Source organism: Struthio camelus, chromosome 3 (assembly GCF_040807025.1).
Source record: "Struthio camelus isolate bStrCam1 chromosome 3, bStrCam1.hap1, whole genome shotgun sequence".
In the NCBI taxonomy this organism is placed as follows: Eukaryota; Metazoa; Chordata; class Aves; order Struthioniformes; family Struthionidae; genus Struthio; species Struthio camelus.
This window is the reverse complement of record NC_090944.1, coordinates 130,123,795-130,142,590: the sequence shown is the minus strand read 5'-3', so window position 1 is coordinate 130,142,590 and position 18,796 is coordinate 130,123,795. Positions and strand designations below refer to the sequence as shown.

The 18,796-nt window shown below is 41.2% G+C and overlaps 1 protein-coding gene across 2 annotated transcripts in view; it reads left to right on the top strand.

Annotated features, from left to right (window-relative positions):
- PLCB1 (phospholipase C beta 1) overlaps nt 1-18,796 on the top strand; it is a 448,697-nt gene that overhangs the window by 90,667 nt on the left and 339,234 nt on the right. The window lies entirely within an intron of this gene.

Here is an 18,796-nt window from a genome sequence, read left to right as displayed (position 1 = left end):
AAGATCCAATTTCTGCAGTCCCATTATTATGTAACGATTAGATTTTTGTTTGCTTTGAGAAATAAATATTCTTACCATTGTGGTTCAAAAAAACCTTTTAAATGGTTTTAAAAAAAATTGAACAAAGGCAAGTAAAAGAGAAGCTTAACTGCATTATCTTTTAAAAATCATGTAGTATATAAACTTATTTAAAATTTTTTTTGATCACAAGCGTAACTATAAAATACAAGGTGCCGTGCAGATGGAGCCATGGATATAGATACAAAATTGGCTCTTGGGTGCGGGGAAGAGGGGGGAAACGCCCTGGGACGTTGTTGTTCTTTCCTACTGAGTAATTGAAACGATGTTCTGGAGAGTTAACAAACGTGATTTGCCAACTGTACAGTGCTGAGGTGCGGTTCGAAACTGCCTGAAAGTCTCTGAAGATGGCAGAATCAACATACCCTAAGTCTGCTGATTTCAGTCCTTGAAAACACACGTGCGCGCACACGTTCTCCCATTGTTTTTTGCTCAGAGATACCTTTTAAGTGGCACAGGATCTCTCAGTTTATTTCTGCAGAAGGAGGCCATGCAATATGGGTTGCATATCCCAGTTGATTTTGAAGTGGTTGCCAGGCATTCTTTTCAAAGGAGATGTATGCTAAGGAATTTCATTCTTGTTTATTTTTTTTCAAGCTAATTTCCTCTGGATTTTTTTGTTTGTTTTGGGTCTTCTGGTGGGTGTGTGTGTTGGGGGAAGGTTGTGTTTGGGATGGGTGTTGCTTGTTTTTATTTTTGGCCAGAATAAGGAACATTTTCCTGCTCTCCCTTGTGGCTAAATAGCAAGCTGTCAAAATGCTAGGAGAAGTGGGAGCTGACAGTCAATGACATGCATCATTGGTTCAAATAAACCAAAAGTATTTTTTCATGTATGATTTTTAAACACGTGCAATTTAAAGTTAACCTCAAATTATTTTGGCTTGGCCGGTCGTGGGAAAACAATCTTGATTTTGTTTCAGAATTCAAGTACTGCAGCATGCTGTCTTTTGATGTCTGTACTAAAGACAAGGTCAGATGCTGATAGCAAGAGATCTGTGAGGAAACGCATGCTAATTCTGCAAAACTGCAACAGGATGTCAAATGAGTTTCTTTAGAGAAGTGGAAGAGGAGGTTTAAAAAAAAAAAAAAGAATTCTGTTCTTAAAATCATTTAATGAGCTTGAGAAGAGACTGTCTCTAAGACCTTTATTTACAATGAAACTCTGCTTTCTCTTTACCCTACCTGTTTTCCCACGGAATGTTCTGAAATAAAGCTTTTAGGGCTCATTTTCTTTTGCTTCAAAACCAAAAAAGTGTATCAAAACTGCAGGAGGAGGCCAGGACGGGAAATCATTAGAAAATATGAAGAATAATTGAAGATAAAAAGAAAATGGAAGGAAGTAGTCAACAGTTTTGTTAGAGAATCCCACTCCTGTCTCATTCGTGCATCTTGGTTTTTCAGTAACAGTAAGAAAAAAAGGCAAGGGGAGCTGGGGATGAAAGCTGCTTCTATGTCTCCCTCTAAGAAGGGACAGGGGTTTGTGTATAGAGTGGGCCATAGCCGTACTTGCTTTCCCAACTCCCAGGGAAGTCTTTATAGTCTATATGTTTTTTTTGGTGCAAATCAGTATGCACCCTGTACGTGGTTTAGTCTTATCTTATGTCTCCCTAGGAACCTGGGTGGAATAAAAGGATTTAGGGGCCTGGGAGGACTCTTCTGAAGACACTCAAGCAACACAAGGCCTCCCTCTTCCATGAACATCTTGATTTTAAGATATTTTTCAGTGTGTGAATTTTTTGTTTTCATTTGTTGTTTTTTTTTCCTGTCTCCGTTGCCCACATGTGCTAGCACAGTCAAAAGATGTGCTTGCTACACCTTAATTTATAATGACATGCTAAATAATAAGCCCCGAGTACTTCATTATGGTTAGAGAGAACATCTTGAGCCTGGAGTAACAATGTGTTCGGGTTTATGTTGAGAGAAGGAGATTTTATTTGCGTGGAGGGTCAGCTGCAAAATCTTCCTACCTTGCACACATGAACCGTACCTGTGGTCTGTGCAGTTGGAATCTGCTAGTGGAGAACATTATGTGGCATAACAAGGGACGCACATGGCTGCCAGCAAACCTCTTTGGCTTCTGGGACTAATTTAAAGTGAAATTGAACCTCACAGCATCGCCACCCGAGTGGAAACCCTACAGCTACTTAAGGGTCCTTCTAAAAACAACAACAGTGCGATTGCTGCAAAGGTTTCTGAAGTCAGCAAAGGTGAAACAGACGTTGAAAGATATTTGTTGAGGATAGGAGAGGTCTATTGTCCAAATCCAGGCCTCAGGAGGGATTACTTCTGAAGCAGGTATAGTACCTGCAGAAACTTGAAAGAGGTGGGGGACTCGGCTTAGTGGAAGTGATGTGGCGTGTCCTGCCCACAGGTCAGTCGTAGGATGCCCTTTCCCTGCCCTAGGGTATAGCTCTTTTCTGTCACTCTGGCCACAGCGGCTACTACTAGCCTGGCCACTTCCACTATGCGTTCAAGGAACAGGGATGCTGGAAGGGAGATGAAAGCAGATAAAATGAATAGCAGATACAGGGAAGAAAACTCCAGGTTGCAAGCACCCACACATACACAGCACCACTATTGCACTTTACAGAGTGCCAGTCTGTTACTTTCAACAAATGTCTGTTTCTAAATTTCTCATCCAACCATTTGAGTTGTTTTAGATCCCACCATATATAGGATGGCATATTGTTTAGTATTAAACTATGTAAATACGTGCTTAGTATTAAACTTATGTTTAGTGCTATCTTATAACAGCTCTTGTATTCATTAAGAAGAGAATGGCCCTAAAAGTAGCATTTTTATTTTGCTGCTGATTTTAGAACAGCTTTTAACAAGTGACTAAAATATCAGAAATAGAAATCAGGTCTTACAATTCTCTTTCTTTCTTGCCTACAATTTCACGCTCAGAGCTGTGTACTGTGTTAATAGCGTACTGAGCAGAAGGCTTCTGTTGGCTATGATAATTAGTTATGGTAATAAGTTGAAGCTTTCTGCTTAAGGAGTATGTGGCTGAAAGTGTTGGCTGAATAGCTCTGAAGATTCAAAGCCAAAGGAGTCTGCCTGGGACTCAGTCCTCTTCTCGTTGGCATTCTTGCATATTGAAAGAAAGTCTGTTTCCAAGTAGAGTTAGAATGGAGTAACCCTTGCATGAGTGAAGCCAGTGAAATATGGTAGGCTGTTTTAAATGTTTTCCCATACTAATCCAGCCAGGTTTGAAGGTACTATGACTGGATATAAGAGAAGGGCTTGTTTAGAAGTGCTTCTCTCACTTTTAAAAATCCCGAGAGCTCTTTGGCTAACTTTATTGTACAAATGACACATAATCTTTGTTGTATTGAGGACATTCAATGTTTATATGCAGAGTATCTCTAGCTTCTTTCAGATTTATACTTGAGGACCTTTCACATCTCTTGATAGTAAGGATGTGACGCAAACCCTATAAAGTGATGAAATCTGTGTACATAGAATTGTCACTACGGAGTATAATCTCAGGCGGATTTGGGGGCTTTTTACTTTTAGGCTTTTAAACTTTCTTCTAGGCAAGATCCGTGTGCTAAAGAGATGGGGATATGATGTGGAATTAAACACTGTGGATGCGCAGTGTTATTTCTCATGCAGATGGTGTAGTTACCAAGGCATAAACAATGCCCGGTGGGTGTAAAGCACGTTCCTTGTTTCTTTCCTCTTGGTCATGCCAAGATCTCTTTCTCTGGGAAGAGTTATTTTGGATCTCTGGATCTGAAGGGGTCCTGGTCATCGTGCATCAAAATCCATAGCCTACGACCACGTGTTTTACTTCTGTGGCTGGCTGTGGTCATCCAATGTCCTTGACCTCCAAACCTTGCACTGAAGTTGTGACAAACAAAGCAGCTACTCAACCCAGTGTTGCTCTCTTCCCCTTGTAAACTCTGAAAAAAGCAAAAAATCTGTGATGTTGGCTGATCTGCCCACCCAAAAAACTGATACTTGGCCACAGCACGTGACTGATGCCTTTCACTTTGCATCAGTGAGGTTGGTTGGTTGCTGATGTCTTCACCTACACCCAGATAACTTAGCATCCAGGAAGGTCTTGCCTCTGGCTAATCAGATCCTGTTAGAAGCTATCAGTAAGCTGCGCAACCTTCCCAGAACCCCCACAATTGGCATCCCAAGCTCTCTACTGTGCAGCCACAGCTGAATCCAGCACCCGCTGCCGCGAGGGGACAGTAGGTACTAACGCCCTGCTGCTACTAGCTGGGGGGAAAGGCACTTTCTGTGCAATCAAATCAGGCTGGTGGTATGTGCCACATGCATGGACAAGAGTTTGTTTTCTTTGGGCAGTCCATTTGATCTGTTGAAGTAACTTGTACAAGAGATCATGCTGTCCCTTTTGTAAACGCATCCATGAGGATGAAGTGCCAAAAAGCCCTTTGGAGGGACAAGAGAGGAGAGGGGAGTAGGGGAATAGATCAAACAAGGGCTGCACTAACAGACTAATTCCTCCCTGTGGAAGTACAGGCAGCATAATAGGTAGGGACATTTTTAGCCAGGAGGCAGATCTGATACTACTTCAGAGGCTGGATAGGGAATTTAGCCTTTTTGATGATTAACGTTTCCTCAGCGCTCAGCCAATCTACTTAGCAGCAAGGTAGGAGTATTTCATCTTTTCATAATTTTTTTACCATATCCAGAGACTTCTTAACTATAGCCATCAACAAATAAATAGAGGGGGATGCATTTATTGAGTGTTTAGGTAGCAATCCACATGGGGCTGAAAGAACTGTATGTTCTGCTCACAGGAAGTGGATACCAAAAGGAGAAGGGATGTGATGGCAGATCTCCCTAGAAACAATATCCACTTTTGTGTTCAGTGAACCCTTTGCTCTGCAGCTCATGAAAAGATTTCACTCTTAAAAGAAGGAAACGTGAGGTTCACAGAAAGTGCGAGGCTGATAGCTCTTGGCTGAACGCCTCTAGCCAGGTGGGTGCTCAGGCACGGCTGTGGCAGCCAGCGCGGTGCGGTCAGGGTGCACCAGCCTGATGCCCCTTCGGGGGACGTGCAGGCATCCGAACAGCCACGTGCAGTGAGGCCCAGATCCTGGGAAGCCCATGGAAAGATTGTTGTTGATTTCAGCCAGCTTGGGTCTCACCAGCTGACTTGGCATCGGTGTGAAAGTGGGATCTTTCTGCTCGGTATACCAACAAGACAACAAGAGCCTGCTCAAATGCTAGTCTGCCAGCAGTGTGATGAGAACCTTTTTTTTTTTTTTTTTTTTTTTTTTATCCTCATGGGATTGGGACTGACACCATCAAGTTATCTCACCTCAGGCACTGTGATGATGGGTGCTCACAGCCTAGGTTTGAGGTATAACTGGCAGTCTGTGGGTGTATGGCTTCTTGCTGAGGAAGCTGTGAGCTGTTTGGAGTAGGTGTCTTGCAGCCTGGTTTAGCAGGAATGTCAACCTGGTTCTGCCATGGCTACAGGACCCACTCAGATGCAAAATCAGTGAGACATACTGGAATCAAGAGCAGTCAGTGCGTTTCCCTGTATCACCTATTTCAGTTAGGAGAAGTCAAACTTGTACTTGGTTTGTCAGGGAATTTATTTATAGGACTGTGCTTGTTAGGCCTTTCCCATGCTTGCGGAAGAGCTTATTTTCTTCCTGTCTCGATTCCTGTAATTCCTGCGTAAACACTGTATGAGGTACTGAGCTTAGCTGCAGCTCTTGATTGTGTAGCAACTATAAAGTATTGCTCAGTTATTTGCGGGGTGGCGTGTATCCTTAGAATATTCTAACTCAAGGATTGCGAAAACCGGACAATATGTGACCCTTTATTTTTGGAAGGGATGTGCAAAGGAAAATATTAAAATATGGTTTTAAAGTTTTTAGTGGAAGTGCATTTCAGAACAGAGTGCATGCATTTGTTCTATTCTTAATGCCCAGCAAATCTATATTAAAACATCATTTTGTTTGGCATTATTCATTTACATTAGTTTTGTTGCTGTGCTGGGTTAGAAATAGATGTTGAGACTGCAACTTTGCCAAGGTTCTTCTGTCCTCCAAGAGCCATAGCAGGATAGGTAAGTCATACAAGCTCGTTTTTCAGAAGAGTTATTTTGGCTGCCTTCCTCCATTAGCACTGTTAGTACTTATGCCATTTATTCCAGTGGGAGTTAAGTAACTCCCACACTTAGTGCATTTGCAAATTCCAGGCTGATGCTTATTGTTAGCGCTAGCTAGAAGATGCTGGCAAAAAGGAGCATGTCATGAGTGAAAGCGAGAGATGCGCGTCTAGACATTGGGTGCTTGTAACGAGTCCTCTAAGCAAGGACAGATGGAGAGTGTTTCATGTCAGAGTTCGGTATCGAAACTGCTTTGACCTGTTTCTCCTCCCTCCTTCCTTTTCACCCGGAAAACTTCTTTCCCTTAGAAGAAGAGTTTTGGCTGTCCCGGGAACAGAAGAGGGAAGCACACGTGTAGCTGGGTGATAAACTGTTACTGCCTCATCTGCCCACAGCTAACCTGAGGGAAAATTCAGGACCTGGGGCCATTGTATGGACTTGTCATGTGCCAAACTGTATCAGCTTATGATAAGTCTGTCACACTGCTGACATGTCATGTCACAAAATTTGTCGGCACTAACTCCGTAACGTCTGCCTACCTTCTGGTCGGTTTAACTCTGTCCGATTGAGTTTAGCTGTAACTTCTGGAGGCAGCAGGTCCAAACCTATGGCAGACGGACAGATAGTGTCGATTGCTGCGTCGCGGCCCTGCTGTCGCTGCCTGAGGTGCCACCCTCGTGCAGGGCCTGGCTGTTCACGGGCCGTTTCTGCTGGGGCAGCTCAAATTCTCCAGCGTGTGGCAGAGCTAGCGCCTCACTCCCTTGGTTTTGGTCTATTGTTGTTGGAGAATAGGCTCATAGGCTTTGTATCCCTCTGTTTGGGAAGGGAAGGAAAGAAGCGGTTTGAGTGTAGGTGCTTTTTTTTTTTTTTTGCTTTTTAATTTAAAATGGTAATGTCAAATCTCACTGAAATTTAAAATTTTTTTCTAAATCACCCAAAACTTCTGAATTTATTTGGGCAGGAACACCTTTAAAATGTATTAATGTTGTTGGCTTTTTTCCCCCCTAGGTGTTTGATTGTGGGTTTTTTTTCTTTTCTTTTTTTTTCTTTTCCTTCCACCAAGGAAGAAGTTCTGGGAGTAAGTAACAAAATAACGTATGCTCTGCCTACCTCTTATGCCGCCCTCTCTTCCTTAGGCTGGCTGCTGCTTCCTCTTGGTCCTTGCTTTCCCGCCTCCCGTCAGGGGGTGCTCCCAAACCAGGAGCTGAATTACTCTGACAGGTAAACCTGTTCCTGCAGGGCCGTGCAGCGGGCACGTAACAGCATTTTGTCCTCTACAACCACGCCAGCGGGTTGCTGTGACACTGGCTCACGAGCTGAGGCTACGCCTGGCGGCCAGCAAACGGGGTACAGGCTCCTTGAGGAGCGCTGCCAAACGCACGGAGCAAATAACTGAAAAGGCAGAAGAAAGTTCCCTTATGGTTTCCTCCTGTTCTTGGGGTCTTGATGTTATCTGCGACAGCTCTGCTTGACGTAGGCCTACAGGACTGTGATTTTTGTTGTTTCTTGTCGAGGATCGCTGCGATGTCAGTTCTATGCTGCAGTGGGGTAAAAGCTATCCGAATTTTGCAAGTGCAAGTCGAGGCAGTTCTTAGTGCAAATTAGTTTTATATTGAAACATGAAAAACAAAGGATGTTGAGTTCCTGAAGAAAAAATGAGGAAAAAAAAAAATCTTGAAGCCACAAAGAGGTTTTTTCAGTGCCAACCAGCCATGTATTTTCTGCTTACATAGATATATTCCAGAAGCGCTGTTAGGAATATGTAGCTTCATACTAACTGTTTATTTTTTCCCCTATATCTTGCATCTGCCTCACTTAATAAAAGACCTTTGAAAAATTACGTGTTGAAGTCTTATCTGGATTTGACAATTAAACTGAGACACTGCACTAGAAACACAGAAAGTGAGTAATTGTAAGTAATGGACATTGACTGGATCTGCCAAAACTTGCAATAAAAAAATCTTCCCTTAGGCCAGTTGTTCCTGGCATATAGATTAAAAAGCAAATCCAGCAGTGTGCACTGTAAATTGAGCTGCCATACATCAACATTTGCCAGCTAGGCATTTTTTTTTTCCTTAATAGAGATCGTATTTATTCCAAAGGTAGTGACAGGCTTTTGAAGTTTTCAAAGCACCTCAGATCACAGCCAGCGCTCCTGCATCCTGTAGGAGTCCTGGTTGCCTAACAGAGGAGGTAATTTATTATCTTATATTACATCACACTGTATTATTAAAATAGGTGACACATCTAACACTTGCGATTCATCCTTTTTCACCTGAAAATCAGTACTTCAGTTGTGCTGAGTGTTCTCGCAGAGTGCTTGAAGATGGCATGGAGGCCTCTACGGTCTGAGTAGAGCCGGCACGTGCAGTAAGGCTAGGACTTCAGCACGACGGCTCAGCTCTCCTCCTGGACAGATTCTGTGCTAACTTGCACAGGGGGCGCTTGCCACCTTGTGTGTCTCTTAACCCGGTGTGGTCCATCACGCGATCTTTGGGACTCGCATCTCTCTTCCCCTCTTTTCCCAGGGAAGGTGAGGACCGCGCAGCAAAGCCAGCTGAGAGACCTAACTGCTCTCTCAGCCGCATGCTGCAGCCCACTCTGGCTGCTGGGGCTCGCTTACGAGAGGGAAATCAGGTAGTTTTCCTCTTTGGAAGCTATCGTGTCATTTCCGAGATAGGAGTCTGTCTTCAGCTTCTGCTCAAACTCTAGATGCAGCCAGAGGGACAACGAAGCATTACAGAGTTTCATTGATCATGCAAGCTATTTTGTGAATTAAGGCTTTCAGGTTTTAGAGGAGTAGTTGCGATTGTTTATGTCAGTCCTTGGAGAATAAGTGTGAAATTATAAATGACGATTGCAGTCTCCTTTATATATATAAGTTTCTATAATATGTGTCTGCGATGCTGCTGAGCTCATTATGGATGCCTAGAAATATGCTACTGTGAACCTTTTAAACATTTATTTTAGAGCTCTTGAGGAAGCCAGTGCTAAGTCTAGTAGACTGTATAGTGAATTATTGACCTAACAAATTATAGCTATAGACTGCAGTATGGTATTGACATTACAGATTGTAATGTTGTCTTTAGCAGTCATTACCGAATTCAGTTCAGGGTATGTTGCGCTTTGAGATTTACACTGGGTGGGGTATTGACTCAATAACGTATGAGATGTATGTTAACCTAAGTGCATCGCAGACAATTCTTAAAAAGTGTACCATAACAGAAATTACTTAATAAACTTGGGTCAAATTTTTTTTAAATTTCTCTATGCACAGGGAGCTGTAAAAGCAGACATACAAAGACCTATGGTAAGTGGTAGTTGTTAACGTAACTTTTAGAAATAAAAATAATTCATCCAGTTTTTACTTTAAGCTTTAAGTTTTTGCCGCTAGAGATTCTGCTGTGCAACTACACTTTTTCTTATCCCATTGACTTGGGACCACTGCCTGTGAGGGAGGAGAAGCTAACGGAGCCCTCCTGATCTTTAGCACCTCTGGGAGATGAGATCTTGTTCGCCAAGCCAGATAGCCCCGCAGTGAATAGTTTTAACAGATTTGGGATCTCTCTCCCCACCTGGAACAAGTGCAGATTAACTCCCTCTAATAAGACTTATGTATTCCAGCATATTATATATGCTAGAGAGAAAGCAGTGCTTCTCAGTGACATAGCAAATGAGGAGTTCCAAACAAGACTCTCTAAAAAGAATAGGATGACTTAATCTGTTTTAAAACAGATTATCTGTGAGATAGACTTGGATAATGTGATAATTGGTTGTCCCATTTTACAGTATCCCGTAATATAAGTAGCAATAGTAACAAATTCAGAACCGCTTATATAATATGCGGCCTGGAAAAAGTTACTTCCGTGACTATTGGTAAAGACAAGCAAACAAGTGTTCTGGAATGAAACTAGACAGCTGGGTTATGCGTCCATTTTATATATCTTCTTGTGTGCATTTTCCTACAAGGTATTGGAAACGAGGTTTCTAATCAGTCAGACCATTGGACTAGTCCAGTATGGCAACTAGCTATGTTTCTTTTCTTCTGCTTATAATCTTCAGTATTGTGGAAATGATCAAATCTTGAAGTTGGGAGAGAAGAGAAATAAAAGTTTATTTAGTACATAGGCCTATAAAGAGAGGGAGGTCATGATTCCACATGCTTATAGGACCTTTTTTATTACTAAGTATCTGATTGGTTTCAGGACTCATAAGCAGAGACGTGAGGGGGCTGCACTTCTTTGATTGGCCTCTGAAGCTCTTCAGAGGTTTGGACTGTTGCCGTAAGTCCCGCTAGTGACCTGGGGAGCACAGTTTAAGCACTCGAGGTACCTAGTAAATACCGATTTGCTTGCCTCATCAGTGCATGTTACATGTGTACTGGCTGCGTGCTGCTGAGTTTATGTGGTATGATTCAAAAGGAATCACTGCGTCTGCTTCTGAAACCGTTTCTGTGGCAGTTGTTAAATGCAGAAACGTGCCAAGACGGTCACAAAGAGGACTTCTGTGCTCCAGGGAAACTCTGGGAGAATTTATATATAGCTGGAATAATTCTCTGCTTGTATTTCCAGTTTTCCTTTTAAGTCCGTTCAGGAAGCATGAGTCTTTCATGTTTCTTCATACCTCATAGCATATAATTTGCAACAGGTTTCTGATGGAAAAAGAGACCCCTTCAGAAGTAAAATCAATCTGGTGATAGAGGATGTTGAGAAATACACTCTGCACTGCTGTCATCTTTCATTGTGATTTATGACTGGGCGATAAGATGATATGCAGATTCGAGTCCCTTCATTGGGAATATAGGGAAAAAAAAAACAAGAAATGTCTCCAGTATTTTTGAAATGAGTGGACTTGATATGCCCAACCTGCAGTTTCATTTAACTCTGGGGTGGGGAAAACTGTTACCAGTGGAACGAGAACGATATTTCATTACTTAAATCCATTATCAAGCAAACGTTTCTCAAAATCATCTAAGTATCAGAGGCGAGCTATAATTTATGAGCTGATCAAATGTAGATACTATATCCACGGCAATAAAATCTAGATCGTTTGGTTTATTTGGTGAAGGCTAGATGTGCTGCTCAAATATTTATAGGATCTTTCTTAAGCACAAACAAATTACTTTGTTACACTAATAACACTAAATTATTCAGACTAATGTAAAAAATAAATAATATTAAAATACCATTCCTGATGGTGCTAAAACTGCTCTGTGGTTTTAAACATCTGAACTTTCAAGACATCTTACGATCCACATACTTACTTACTTCAGTGCCATAATGACAAGGATATGCTGGATTCTGTGAGATGCTGTGAAACTGCTGAAGAGCTCGTCCATGTTGGGAACATATTTTATTCTAGAAGTTAGTCTCATGTTAATCTGGTTTGATACTGTATCTCAGTTTGTTTTGCTGCTGCAATAATTGGCTAAGGTTTGTTTATTCATAAGGATAGTTGCAGTTGTAGCTTCAAGGCTAATTTCAAGTCTAATGAAAACCCCAGCACCTTCTGCTTCTTAATTGGCCATGTTATTCTTTTTTCATTTAATTGAGGTGGTAAATAATCCCTTAGAAATGACTGAGACTACTGGGAGATTAAGCCTCTACCAACCTGAATAAAAACTTACCTTTAAGATCAGATAAACACTACTTGAATTTTAAAAGCCTTTCAGTACTGCAGCAGGTAAATTCTGATCTGTACTGACATGTAAGGCCAGACTTGCAGAGAAATTAAAAGTTGCTTCTGCAAATTTTTGTGAAGAAAAACTTCCATTTTTTTTTTTTTTTTTAGGAAAAGAAACAGGCGTACCATTACATCTTTGTACCTCACAGACCAAGAGCTGTTGGTGCACGCATTAGTGCTTCAAGTGAGTTTGGGAGGGTCCTAGACATTATCATCTAGATCGAAAAGGAAATGTAGTGTTTCATATATCCACAAGGTGGATGGTTTTGTTATGAGAGAGACAGATTTCGTAACAGGAGTACTAATTGTCCTGCAGTCCGTTCTGGGTGCTTTGCTGTATTGCTGTTCTCTGCCTGCGGTGGGGCTGAGAGGGTCGAAAGCTGCCCGTGCTCCATTCAGCTTTTTTCACTGGCTTTTATGCAGCATTTTTGATTGTTTCCTGAAGTGTTATTCCCAAAGTGAACCATTTCTTACCTTAGTAGAAAACAAACAGCATCGTTCTGACAGGATTATTCTCGAGCTTTACACTGAATTTGTTGATAGTATACAACCCCTCTACGCACACTTTTGGTACCCGGGAGGCAAAGCGGGGACTGAAGCTCAGCTGCTCGGCCCACTGTAAGGGTTCGGCACTGGTTTTATAACGCCGTGGTGGTATAGTGCTCGGACCAGAGAGAGGATAAAGCCGTTGAGCTGAGATTAATAGAAGAAAGAGGGTCATGAGTTCTCGTGATTTTTTGCAAAGCTCTTACAACTTTTCATGCAGCGTGAGCAATAGCAGAAGACAGCAAGAGGCGTCTTTCTGTTGGGGAGTATTCTTAGTTGTTGTTTGGGGCATTTAAGCTGCCGCCATCAAAGAGTCATGGCCAAAATGTCTTTTTTAAGTTTGGCTTTGTGCTAGCAAAATGCTCTGCAAAAGCTCTCCAGTGAAATTTAGTGTTGCACAAACTGCTGTAATATTAGTCATTGGGTTGAGGAAATTAATAAGGTTACTTAACGCTTCATACAATAACAGAAGAACTCTTCAGTGACAGCAGAGACTTGGATCCCCTTAGTCAGGTTGAGTAATACCTTAACGTTTGGCCCAGTGAGACTAAAACCAAAGTTACTGGAATTTAACTTTTTTACGTACTCGACAGTTGAGTCACAGTTTCTGTGCATTTTATGTTTGCCCAGTATAAAACAAAACGCTTTCGCTTTCAGTCACCTTTGACCCTTTTGTGAGAACCTTTGACTTGTCATAAGTGGTTTCAGTTAAAACAACCTGCGAGCAACTAAGGGAGCATGGCAAAACGCTGCCTGTATTTATGTAGGAAGTATCATTGCCTTGGGAAAGAGCATGGGAGGGAATCTGAGGTTCGTTGTTTTAACTGGGCAAAGTATCGCTCATTGCATAGCTTTAAAGGTTAGGAAGGACTTTTCCTAAAATTTAGTGTACCCCTGCCTAACACACTCCTGTAATTCTTGTACAGGAGCTGGGATTTTTTTTTTTTTTTTTAAAAAAAGGCATTCCCAAGCAGAACCCTAAATATCGCCGTTGTCAGCATACAGCTGCAAGAGCTGGACACCATACACACAAATTTGACCTTCCAGCAAGTTCCCGGGTGATTGATTTCCCCAGTCTTTTAACTAGCTTAGCGATCAGCCAAGCAGTTTCTGATTTCACGTATCTTGCATCCTCCCTACTCTCCTCATTTCTAAACAGCCTAACTATATCTTATGGGAGGGATTTTCAAGGGTGATCAATCTCTAATTAAAATCTCATCAGTAAAATGCCTAATCTGATGTGTGCATGGATTAAAATCATGGTAGGTAATTTCACTAACCCTGTCCTCTACCAAAACGGTGTTTTCTTTGTTTTCCTAAGTAGATTTATCTGCTTTTCATTGTCATTTTTCAAAATACCAGGAGGGAGAGGGGGAATGTGCTTACTGATTTTTTTTTTTCTTCTGTTTCCTTCCTTAACTTTAAAAGTTTCTTTAAAGGTGTTTACAAAAAATAGCTGTTTCTCAATCCACCTAACTACTGAAGGATGCATCTACCTTCTAAGTCTGCCAGAGCTTTTTTCTCTTCTAACATGCTTTTGCACGTTAATGGTGCTCTTTGGAGGCATCCTAGAATCAGCCAAGCCTGCTTTGAAAGATATACTTATTCTAACACTTAGTTTTTAACACTAATTTTATTAGAGAGGAAATTTCATCTAAAAATCAAATGAGACACATATTAAAAGATAACTTAGGCTACAAAGTCAACCACTTAGAATTTAGGAAATGTTAGAATAAACTGTATTTTGGCATTTTTATACAGTTTGAAAATAACAATATGACCATGTTTTCTCCACAGTTTTTTTTTTATTTAGCATGAGCAATTTGAGAATTACTGGTGTTCTAGCTTGTGCAGCTTGGCTTGATGTTCACAGGTCTGGTAGACAGAGACAGTTTGTTTGACTCTGTCGACATTCAGAGGTATTCCCTTAAGCGGGAAGACATTAGCTCTTCCCAAGCAAGAACTAGTTGAAATTTTGAGTATGCATAAAACACATTTTCCAGACAGTTCTGGCTCACATTCATCATCTTTTCCTTATTTGAGGAGATGTGCCTTATTTGAGGAATTGTAACTTCGTTCAAGGAAATTGATAAAATTACTCTGGCTGCTACTTTAAATAACAACAAACAAACAGTCCCAGCCCCAGGCAATCATCCAGCATGATTATTTCATTCTGAACGGTTAAAATTTGGCAAGGAAATAAGGAGCTGACATCGAGGTCTTATAATGAGAAATGCTGGACAACTGTACACCGTGTTATTCGCATTTCTGATGATACGAATTATGAGCAGATTAAAACCAGTCTGCCTAGATGCTCCTGTTAAATCTCGTTCAGGGTTGCGTGTTCATTGTGCCTTTGGGACCTGTCCTTGAGATGCGCATTTCCCAGCCTGGCATGGCTCTGGCCTTGTGTCATGCTAGCGATGAGCACAGCAGAGCTTGCTTACGCCGTGGTTCCTCCCACGCTTTGCAGACGTTGTTTTGAAAGTTCATTTTATGGTAGGCTGTGAAAATTCGGGATCTGTAACGAGTCCTGATTCTAATGGAGCAGTTCTTCAGAAGAATGGTCTGGCCGTTCTCTGAATGAGTGAGAATCCAGTAAGTGGCATCTGTCTGCCCCCGTTCCCATTTCTCTATGCTTTACCATAATTCCTCCTGCTGTTCCAGAAGTTCTCAGCTCTGGAATGATTTCTCTTCCTTAACAGCTCGCCTTTCATTCTTAAGCCTCTTGGATCCCCAACCCCCCCCCCCTTTTTTTTTTCTTTGTTTCTCTGTCTTGCTACCTCTTTTTGGGGCGGGGCGGGGGGAGTGAAGACTTACGTTTCAAGGCTGCAGAGGAGGAAGACTTAATATTTGCATGATATTTAAGTAGATCTCACTGGTATTTGAAGTCTTGTTTATTTTTCAAATAATGGGCTTTCCCACCATGGCGGGGAAAGCCTTTTTCATGCTCGCAGCTAACAGAGACAACTCAGAGGTAACGGAAAAGCTTACAACAGCTGTCAAACTTTTAGACTGGGGCAATGAAATACCTGCCAAGTGACAAGCGTGTTTAAAGTAGGACCAAGTCTAATGCTGCAAAGAACCAAGTATTACGGCCCTTCAGGTGCCAGTTGAAGGGAGCCCCTCTGAAGAGCAGTGTGTCCTTCAGTTTGGTTAAAGAAAATGAGATCTAATCACACACATGTCTAAGTGAGCCCCTGCTAAGTTTTGTTGAATTACGATCAGAGCAGCTGGCTCCTACAAGAAAATGTAGGAGAACTGATGAATGAAAGCTTGAGTGTGGTATAGGGCAAAATATTTTGGGAGATGTGGCTTGACGAGAACTCAAGGACTTCAAACAAGTTGCCATTTACTTCATCTTTATTGTGTTTGCAGAATGACCCATATTTCCTTACTGGATGTAAATTGTAATTTCAAGTACAACTGCCACGACTAGAACAGTTTTAGACATGCTGCTGCAAATACATTAGTATAAATCTCTAGATACATTTGGGAAATTATTTTTAAAATAATAATGAAGGAAATTATGTATTCAGATTAATAGTATATGAATATAAATTAAATCTTTAGAGACTTACCCACCAGTCATTTAGATTCAGATCTCTGGGTTCTCCGTTTGTTTATTTATTTATTTGCTTTGATTTTTAAAATGTGCTTATCCATAAACCCTGGGAGCATGTAAAATAATAGCAGTTACAGCTTGTACAAAATAAATTAGCTGGAAACTCTAACTCTTCTCTAATTCACGAATAAGCATCAAACACAACAACTATCTCCTAAACTTGCTTATGATTATGAGGGAAGTAGCGAGGTAATAAGGCAAATTAGAATACAGCAACAGGAGGTGAAATGGGCTGCAGGAGTATGGAGCAAGTATACCTCTGACAAGTGGAAGCATTTGCCTGCTGTTGCAGCCCAGAGAGGAGAACACGGCTGTTGCGGGTTCCTGCTGAGTTAGTATACTAGAAACTATATACAGGTGAAAAAGCAAAATGTGATTTACCTAGTGACAAAATGGTGCTTTCTTGTGCTTACATTATGCACTTGCCTCAATTATTCTCATTGGTTCAGCTGTGCAGGAGATCCTCAGGTAGCAGAGGTTGTGTATTTTATTCTCCCTTAGAAGAGAAAAATGTTGAGGATCCAGTCCTAAAAGCTGTTTTTTTTTTTTTTGGGGGGGGGGGGATGCACGTGCATAGCTTACGTTCCTTATTTCTTAGGTTGATATAAAGAGCCTGGAACTATAACTCTTCTTTGGGAGAAACATCCGCGCAAACTGTTGTAATATCAAAACCTGCAAAATAGGCCCCTTATGCACTAGTATTTCATGATTTATTCAAGGACTTGGAGGTAAACAAACATGATTCCTTTAGGTCTGTAGTACGGGATTGGATTTCCAGGGTTAACCTTATGTTTCTGAATGTCAAAATAACGCAAGTTGCAAACAATATCCAGAAGCATGTCAAACTCCATTCTAAAAGTGATTTTTGCTTTCAGTAACTTAGAGTTAAAAATAGTCCTAAATTTTGCCCGTACTTTTAGATCTTTTTAGGTTGACTCCTCCTTTTCTCAACGGATTACACGATGCGTATATGTAAAGACAATAATCGTACCGTCCTTAGCCTTCCTTTTGCTGCTTTGAGGAAAGCAAGTTCTTTTAGCCTTCTCTAATAAAAGCATGCTCCCCAGTCCCTGATCGTTTTCGGAGCCCTTCTCAGTATCTCCTTCAGTTTGCGTTCAGCTGTGAGCACTGGCGACCAGAATTCTGGGTGGTGGTGTGCCAGTTTTGCCTTATGTAACTAACCAAAATCTAGGCAGGGAGGACCTTCAGAGCTTCCTGTGCCAAACAAAAATGTTATTAGCTCAGTAAGATATGATCTGACTGGTAAGCTCCTGCTGTGTGTGTCTCGTTTTTTGTATTACCTTCGCGTTGTTATACTCCTTTCATCGTTTGTTTTAAAAGTTCTGCCTATCAGACTGATGTGACTGTGGCTGCTTGGGTCATTTTCCTTTCTTCCCCTTTTCAAAAATGTAGATGATGTGTTAGTTTTTCTCTAGTCGCCAGGTTTTGGTATGGATTAGGTGTAAAACCAGGATGATTTACTTCATAATCCAGTGAGAAATCTTCATCCCAAAGTAACAGATATGTTAACAAAATAACTAAACTTGAGAGACGTTTGTGTTTTGGGGAGAACAACATGCCTTTTACTGCTGTTTCAGCTCTAAATACATTCCACAAGCCAAACCTGAACCCTAAAAGCAGTGTCTTTATTTCAGAAGGTCAATCGTGGCTTTTCAGCTATTGCCTTTAGTGTCTTCAAGCTCCATGTTATGACTGTAGTCTCCGGTTGGAAATGCTGCTGCATTATGCATTTTCCATGCAACAGCCTTTGCTAGAAGAGTGGGCAGAGGTATGGAACCATGCACCGTGCCTCTGTATGGTCTCCAGCTGATTATGATTTTATTGTCTCCCTCCATAGAAGTCAGACCTGCAATTAGGACTCTGTTGAGCCTTAAAACTTAACCTTAAAGCTCCATGCATTTTGTAAGGAGGGGAGCAATTCCAGGTTCCTAATCTCATAACTTTGCTAAGTTTAAAGGTATAAAAAGTGTGTATATATTTAACATAAAGATGCCAAAAGCTCCAGGCTATTGACATGAATTAAAAATGCAGTCCGCAAACACGTCCACATGAAACAACTAATCAGAAACCTTTAGAGAACACTGTAGTTCTGCCAAAAACGCCCTCACCTGATGAAGTCTTTTTAAGAAATGTATATTCAAACCCATAAATGTGTTAGTCATTTTTTAGATGCATCAAATACATGCTGCACAAATAGAAAAATTATTGTATAGAAGAAGTCAGAAGGATTTGCTGTAGTTCAACCTTGGAAAAGTCTTGTATTGATCAATAGGTGATTGGACTGAGTAAGAGCTACGACATCAGGTGTGGTAGTACAGCGGTGCGATGCAGTAAGCAGGAGTTTGGTAGTGGCTATTTCAGCTATGTTCAAAGTTTAGAGTATAGTCTGTGCTCTGACTATTCGCTATTTGGGGCACTCTGTTGAAAATAATACACTTCAATAGAAAAAGCACAATAGTGATCTATGTAGTTTGTGATCCCTTGTCAGCGTGAAATAATGGCACAAGAACATCACCCCCAAAATACGATATGGCCCTTTCTGGGAAGGCGCTTAATCATCATAATCACATATGATTATGACTTTTCATTTGAAAAGAGAAGCTTCTTAATAGAAAACACTGCTTTTTTATCTGCTGCTTAAAACTTCAATTGAATGTACTTTTCCTTGCGACTCTAAAGCTAAAAATTGCCAGGTTATTCTCGAGTTATGTGAATAAAAATCAGTCAAGTACCATTATGAA